Below are 7,499 nucleotides of genomic sequence, written 5' to 3'. Positions count from 1 at the left end.
TTTCTATTTCTCAGTAAAATACTGTTGTAGCAGAGCGTGGTTTCGATCCACGGACATCTGGGTTATGGGCCCAGCACGCTTCCACTGCGCCACTCTGCTTCTGGTTATAATCAGGGCGTTTTCACTTGAAAGTGACGTGTTTTTATTTCTCAGTAAAATACTGTTGTAGCAGAGCGTGGTTTTGATCCACGGACCTCTGGGTTATGGGCCCAGTAGCTTTCCACTGCGCCACTTTGCTTCTGGTTATAATCAGGGCGTTTTTACTTGAAAGTGACGTCTTTTTATTCTAGTAAAATACTGTTGTAGCAGAGTGTGGTTTTGATCCACGGACCTCTGGGTTATGGGCCCAGCCACTTCCACTGCGCCACTCTGCTTCTGGTTATAATCAGGGCGTTTTTACTTGAAAGAGACATCTTTTTATTTCTCAGTAAAATACTGTTGTAGCAGAGCGTGGTTTCGATCCACGGACCTCTGGGTTATGGGCCCAGCACGCTTCCACTGCGCCACTCTGCTTCTGGTTATAATCAGGGTTTTTACTTGAAAGTGACGTCTTTTTATTTCTAGTAAAATACTGTTGTAGCAGAGTGTGGTTTCGATCCACGGACCTCTGGGTTATGGGCCCAGCACGCTTCCACTGCGCCACTCTGCTTCTGGTTATAATCAGGGCGTTTTTACTTGAAAGTGACGTCTTTATATTTTTCAGTAAAATACTGTTGTAGCAGAGTGTGGTTTCGATCCACGGACCTCTGGGTTATGGGCCCAGCACGCTTCCACTGCGCCACTGTGCTTCTGGTTTTAATCAGGGCGTTTTTACTTGAAAGTGACGTCTTTTTATTTCTCAGTAAAATACTGTTGTAGCAGAGCGTGGTTTCGATCCACGGACCTCTTGGTTATGGGCCGAGCACGCTTCCACTGCGTCACTCTGCTTCTGGTTATAATCAGGGCGTTTTTACTTGAAAGTGACGTCTTTTTATTTTTCAGTAAAATACTGTTGTAGCAGAGCGTGGTTTCGATCCACGGACCTTGGGTTATGGGCCTAGCACGCTTCCACTGCGCCACTCTGCTTCTGGTTATAATCAGGGCGTTTTTACTTGAAAGTGACGTCTTTCTATTTTCAGTAAAATACTGTTGTAGCAGAGCGTGGTTTCGATCCACGGACCTCTGGGTTATGGGCCCAGCACGCATCCACTATGCCACTCTACTTCGTGTTATAATCAGGCGTTTTTACTTGAAAGTGACGTCTTTTTATTTTTCAGTAAAATACTGTTGTAGCAGAGCGTGGTTTCGATCCACGGACCTCTGGGATATGGGCCCAGCATGCTTCCACGCGCCACTTTGCTTCTCGTTATAATCAGGGCGTTTTTACTTGAAAGTGAAGTTTTTTTATTTCTCAGTAAAATACTCTTGTAGCAGAGCGTGGTTTCGATCCACGGACCTCTGGGTTATGGGCCCAGCACGCTTCTACAGCGCCACTCTGATTCTGGTTATAATCAGGGCGTTTTTACTTAAAGTGACGTCTATTTATTTCTCAGTAAAATACTGTTGTAGCAGAGCGTGGTTTCGATCCACGGACCTCTGGTTATGGGCCCAGCACGCTTCCACTGCGCCACTCTGCTTCTGGTTATAATCAGGGCGTTTTTACTTAAAAGTGATGTCTTTCTATTTCTCAGTAAAATACTGTTGTAGCAGAGCGTGGTTTCGATCCACGGACCTCTGGGTTATGGGCCCAGCACGCTTCCACTGCGCCACTCTGCTTCTGGTTATAATCAGGGCGTTTTTACTTGAAAGTGACGTCTTTTTATTTCTCAGTAAAATACTGTTGTAGCAGAGCGTGGTTTTGATCCACGGACCTCTGGGTTATGGGCCCAGCACGCTTCCACTGCGCCACTCTGCTTCTGGTTATAATCAGGGCGTTTTTACTTGAAAGTGACATCTTTTTATTTCTCAGTAAAATACTGTTGTAGCAGAGCGTGGTTTTGATCCACGGACCTCTGGGTTATGGGCCCAGCACGCTTCCACTGCGCCACTCTGCTTCTGGTTATAATCAGGGCATTTTTACTTGAAAGTGACGTCTTTTTATTTCTCAGTAAAATACTGTTGTAGCAGAGCGTGGTTTCGATCCACGGACCTCTGGGTTATGGGCCCAGCACGCTTCCACTGCGCCACTCTGCTTCTGGTAAAAATCAGGGCATTTTTACTTGAAAGTGACGTCTCTTTTTTTCTCAGTAAAATACTGTTGTAGCAGAGCGTGGTTTCGATCCACGGACCTCTGGGTTATGGGCCCAGCACGCTTCCACTGCGCCACTCAGCTACTGGTTATAATCAGGGCGTTTTTACTTGAAAGTGACGTCTTTTTATTTCTCAGTAAAATACTGTTGTAGCAGAGCGTGGTTTTGATCCACGGACCTCTGGGTTATGGGCCCAGCACGCTTCCACTGCGCCACTCTGCTTCTGGTTATAATCAGGGCGTTTTTACTTGAAAGTGACGTCTTTTTATTTCTCAGTAAAATACTGTTGTAGCAGAGCGTGGTTTCGATCCACGGACCTCTGGGTTATGGGCCCAGCACGCTTCCACTGCGCCACTCTGCTTCTGGTTATAATCAGGGCGTTTTTACTTGAAAGTGACGTCTTTTTATTTCTCAGTAAAATACTGTTGTAGCAGAGCGTGGTTTCGATCCACGGACCTCTGGGTTATGGCCCAGCACGCTTCCACTGCGCCACTCTGCTTCTGGTTATAATCAGGGCGTTTTTACTTGAAAGTGACGTCTTTTTATTTCTAGTAAAATACTGTTGTAGCAGAGCGTGGTTTCGATCCACGGACCTCTGGGTTATGGGCCCAGCACGCTTCCACTGCGCCACTCTGCTTCTGGTTATAATCAGGGCGTTTTTACTTGAAAGTGACGTCTTTTTATTTTTCAGTAAAATACTGTTGTAGCAGAGTGTGGTTTTGATCCACGGACCTCTGGGTTATGGGCCCAGCACGCTTCCACTGCGCCACTCTGCTTCTGGTTATAATCAGGGCGTTTTTACTTGAAAGTGACGTGTCTTTTTATTTCTCAGTAAAATACTGTTGTAGCAAAGTGGTTTCATCCACGGACCTCTGGGTTATGGGCCCAGAACCTTTCCACTGCGCCACTCTGCTTCTGGTTATAATCAGGGCGTTTTTACTTGAAAGTGACGTCTTTTTATTTCTCAGTAAAATACTGTTGTAGCAGAGTGTGGTTTCGATCCACGGACCTCTGGGTTATGGGCCCAGCACGCTTCCACTGCGCCACTCTGCTTCTGGTTATAATCAGGTGTTTTTACTTGAAAGTGACGTCTTTTTATTTCTAAGTAAAATACTGTTGTAGCAGAGTGTGGTTTCGATCCACGGACCTCTGGGTTATGGGCCCAGCACGCTTCCACTGCGCCACTCTGCTTCTGGTTATAATCAGGGCGTTTTTACTTGAAAGTGACGTCTTTATATTTTTCAGTAAAATACTGTTGTAGCAGAGTGTGGTTTCGATCCACGGACCTCTGGGTTATGGGCCCAGCACGCTTCCACTGCGCCACTGTGCTTCTGGTTTTAATCAGGGCGTTTTTACTTGAAAGTGACGTCTTTTTATTTCTCAGTAAAATACTGTTGTAGCAGAGCGTGGTTTCGATCCACGGACCTCTTGGTTATGGGCCGAGCACGCTTCCACTGCGTCACTCTGCTTCTGGTTATAATCAGGGCGTTTTTACTTGAAAGTGACGTCTTTTTATTTTTCAGTAAAATACTGTTGTAGCAGAGCGTGGTTTCGATCCACGGATCCTTGGGTTATGGGCCTAGCACGCTTCCACTGCGCCACTCTGCTTCTGGTTATAATCAGGGCGTTTTTACTTGAAAGTGACGTCTTTCTATTTATCAGTAAAATACTGTTGTAGCAGAGCGTGGTTTCGATCCACGGACCTCTGGGTTATGGGCCCAGCACGCATCCACTATGCCACTCTACTTCGTGTTATAATCAGAGCGTTTTTACTTGAAAGTGACGTCTTTTTATTTTTCAGTAAAATACTGTTGTAGCACAGCGTGGTTTCGATCCACGGACCTCTGGGATATGGGCCCAGCATGCTTCCACGGCGCCACTTTGCTTCTCGTTATAATCAGGGCGTTTTTACTTGAAAGTGAAGTTTTTTTATTTCTCAGTAAAATACTCTTGTAGCAGAGCGTGGTTTCGATCCACGGACCTCTGGGTTATGGGCCCAGCACGCTTCTACAGCGCCACTCTGATTCTGGTTATAATCAGGGCGTTTTTACTTAAAAGTGACGTCTATTTATTTCTTAGTAAAATACTGTTGTAGCAGAGCGTAGTGTCGATCCACGGACATCTAGGTTATAGGCCCAGCACGCTTCCACTGCACCACTCTGCTTCTGGTTATAATCAGGGCGTTTTTACTTAAAAGTGATGTCTTTCTATTTCTCAGTAAAATACTGTTGTAGCAGAGCGTGGTTTCGATCCACGGACCTCTGGGTTATGGGCCCAGCACGCTTCCACTGCGCCACTCTGCTTCTGGTTATAATCAGGGCGTTTTTACTTGAAAGTGACGTCTTTTTATTTCTCAGTAAAATACTGTTGTAGCAGAGCGTGGTTTTGATCCACGGACCTCTGGGTTATGGGCCCAGCACGCTTCCACTGCGCCACTCTGCTTCTGGTTATAATCAGGGCGTTTTTACTTGAAAGTGACATCTTTTTATTTCTCAGTAAAATACTGTTGTAGCAGAGCGTGGTTTTGATCCACGGACCTCTGGGTTATGGGCCTAGCACGCTTCCACTGCCCCACTCTGCTTCTGGTTATAATCAGGGCATTTTCACTTGAAAGTGACGTCTTTTTATTTCTCAGTAAAATAGTGTTGTAGCAGAGTGTGGTTTCGATCCACAGACCTCTGGGTTATGGGCCCAGTACGCTTCCACTGCACCACTCTGCTTCTGGTAAAAATCAGGGCATTTTTACTTGAAAAGGACGTCTCTTTTTTTTCTCAGTAAAATACTGTTGTAGCAGAGCGTGGTTTCGATCCACGGACCTCTGGGTTATGGGCCCAGCACGCTTTCACTGCGCCACTCAGCTACTGGTAAAAATCAGGGCATTTTTACTTGAAAGTGACGTGTCTTTATTTCTCAGTAAAATACTGTTGTAGCAGAGCGTGGTTTTGATCCACGGACCTCTGGGTTATGGGCCCAGCACGCTTCCACTGCACCACTCTGCTTCTGGTTATAATCAGGGCGTTTTTACTTGAAAGTGACGTCTTTTTATTTCTCAGTAAAATACTGTTTTAGCAGAGCGTGGTTTTGATCCACGGACCTCTGGGTTATGGGCCCAGCACGCTTCCACTGCGCCACTCTGCTTCTGGTTATAATCAGGGCGTTTTTACTTGAAAATGACGTCTTTTTATTTCTCAGTAAAATACTGTTGTAGCAGAGCGTGGTTTCGATCCACGGACCTCTGGGTTATAGGCCCAGCACGCTTCCACTGCGCCACTCTGCTTCTGGTTATTATCAGGGCGTTTTTACTTGGAAGTGACGTCTTTTTATTTCTAAGTAAAATACCGTTGTAGCAGAGCGTGGTTTCGATCCACGGACCTCTGGGTTATTGGCCCAGCACACTTCTACTGCGCCACTCTGCTTCTGGTTATAATCAGGGCGTTTTTACTTGAAAGTGACGTCTTTTTATTTTTCAGTAAAATACTGTTGTAGCAGAGTGTGGTTTTGATCCACGGACCTCTGGGTTATGGGCCCAGCACGCTTCCACTGCGCCACTGTGCTTCTGGTAAAAATCAGGGCATTTTTTCTTGAAAGTGACGTGTCTTTATTTCTCAGTAAAATACTGTTGTAGCAAAGCCTGGTTTCAATCCACGGACCCATGGGTTATGGGCCCAGAACCTTTCCACTACGCCACTCTGCTTCTGGTTATAATCAGGGCGTTTTTACTTGAAAGTGACGTCTTTTTATTTTTCAGTAAAATACTGTTGTAGCAGAGTGTGGTTTCGATCCACAGACCTCTGGGTTATGGGCCCAGCACGCTTCCACTGCGCCACTCTGCTTCTGGTAAAAATCAGGGCATTTTTTCTTGAAAGTGACGTGTCTTTATTTCTCAGTAAAATACTGTTGTAGCAAAGCGTGGTTTCGATCCACGGACCCCTGGGTTATTGGCCCAGAACCTTTCCACTACGCCACTCCGCTTCTGGTTATAATCAGGGTGTTTTTACTTGAAAGTGACGTCTTTTTATTTTGCAGTAAAATACTGTTGTAGCAGAGTGTGGTTTCGATCCACGGACCTCTGGGTTATGGGCCAAGCCCGCTTCCACAGCGCCACTCTGCTTCTGGTAAGAATCAGGGCATTTTTTCTTGAAAGTGACGTGTCTTTATTTCTCAGTGAAATACTGTTGTAGCAGAGCGTGGATTCGATCCACGGACCTCTGGGTTATGGGCCCAGCACGCTTCTACTTACCAGTCTACTTATTTCAATGTATATGTCATTTTAATTTCGAAACTGATAATAGATAATGTAGTGTGATTTTCCACCAAGAGGTACATATACATATACAGTATACTCATTTTCTTACATCATTGGACTATTTTTCCTTGTTTGAGCCCTTGAACTTATAGCATCTAGCTTTTACAACTAGCGTTGAAGCGTAGCTAATAATAATAATAATAATAATAATAATAATAATAATAATAATAATAATAATAATAATAATAATTATTATTATTATTATTATTATTATTATTATTATTAACTCACGCAATAGGGAAAAGCGAGCGGCAGGATCAAAACGTGTTTTTCCTGCAGACATTTCGTAGGCAAACATTCTCTGATGTCATAGCTTCAGGATCTTCTTTTCTTGTTCTGGTGTGATTGCAAGTAAGGTGGTCATACTTTTATTACCTTTATCATTGCTGTTCCCTAAACACCTCAGTGGAAGAAAAATGACAATGGAAAGACTCATTCCTCTTCATTCCGGTCAACTTGTTCCTTATTTAGGCAGAAGTAAGAAAAAGATGTTCGACTTATAATAAATGTGTCTTTCCACATGAGAGAGAGAGAGAGAGAGAGAGAGAGAGAGAGAGAGAGAGAGAGAGAGAGAGAGAGAGAGAGAGAGAATGAATTTCATATTAATAACAGATAAGGACTTAGATTTAGTTGATAGTCTATTTCCTTAGTTTTCTGATTTTCTATTTCTATTTTGAGACAGTTTTGTTCCTCCGTTTTATGTGAATTTTACCTCTACATCATCTGGATAGACCTTCCACATGCAAATACATTTAGAATTACAACTGAACGTTGGATGTTAACTATAACTCAGAATAAAATTGTTGTCCAACAAACGTAATTACGAAAACTGAGGTTTGGAAGAAAGCAGCAGAAGAGAACCATTGCTTAAAAGTAACGTTTACATTTCCCTCAAAAAAGTTGGGTTCCTGAAAAAAATGAAAAAAGGGAGAAGAGTAAAAATGGTATTGGAAATATATATAACT

The 7,499-nt window shown here is 44.0% G+C and overlaps 1 non-coding gene across 1 annotated transcript; it reads right to left on the bottom strand.

Moving 5' to 3' along the window:
* Positions 1-5,433: 5,433 nt before the first annotated feature.
* On the bottom strand, positions 5,434-5,505 carry TRNAI-UAU (transfer RNA isoleucine (anticodon UAU)). The gene has a single exon. It is a non-coding gene; the product is annotated as a tRNA-Ile (tRNA).
* Positions 5,506-7,499: the final 1,994 nt, after the last annotated feature.

This window comes from Palaemon carinicauda, chromosome 25 (assembly GCF_036898095.1).
Source record: "Palaemon carinicauda isolate YSFRI2023 chromosome 25, ASM3689809v2, whole genome shotgun sequence".
In the NCBI taxonomy this organism is placed as follows: domain Eukaryota; kingdom Metazoa; phylum Arthropoda; class Malacostraca; order Decapoda; family Palaemonidae; genus Palaemon; species Palaemon carinicauda.
This window is presented reverse-complemented; position numbering and strand designations above follow the sequence as displayed.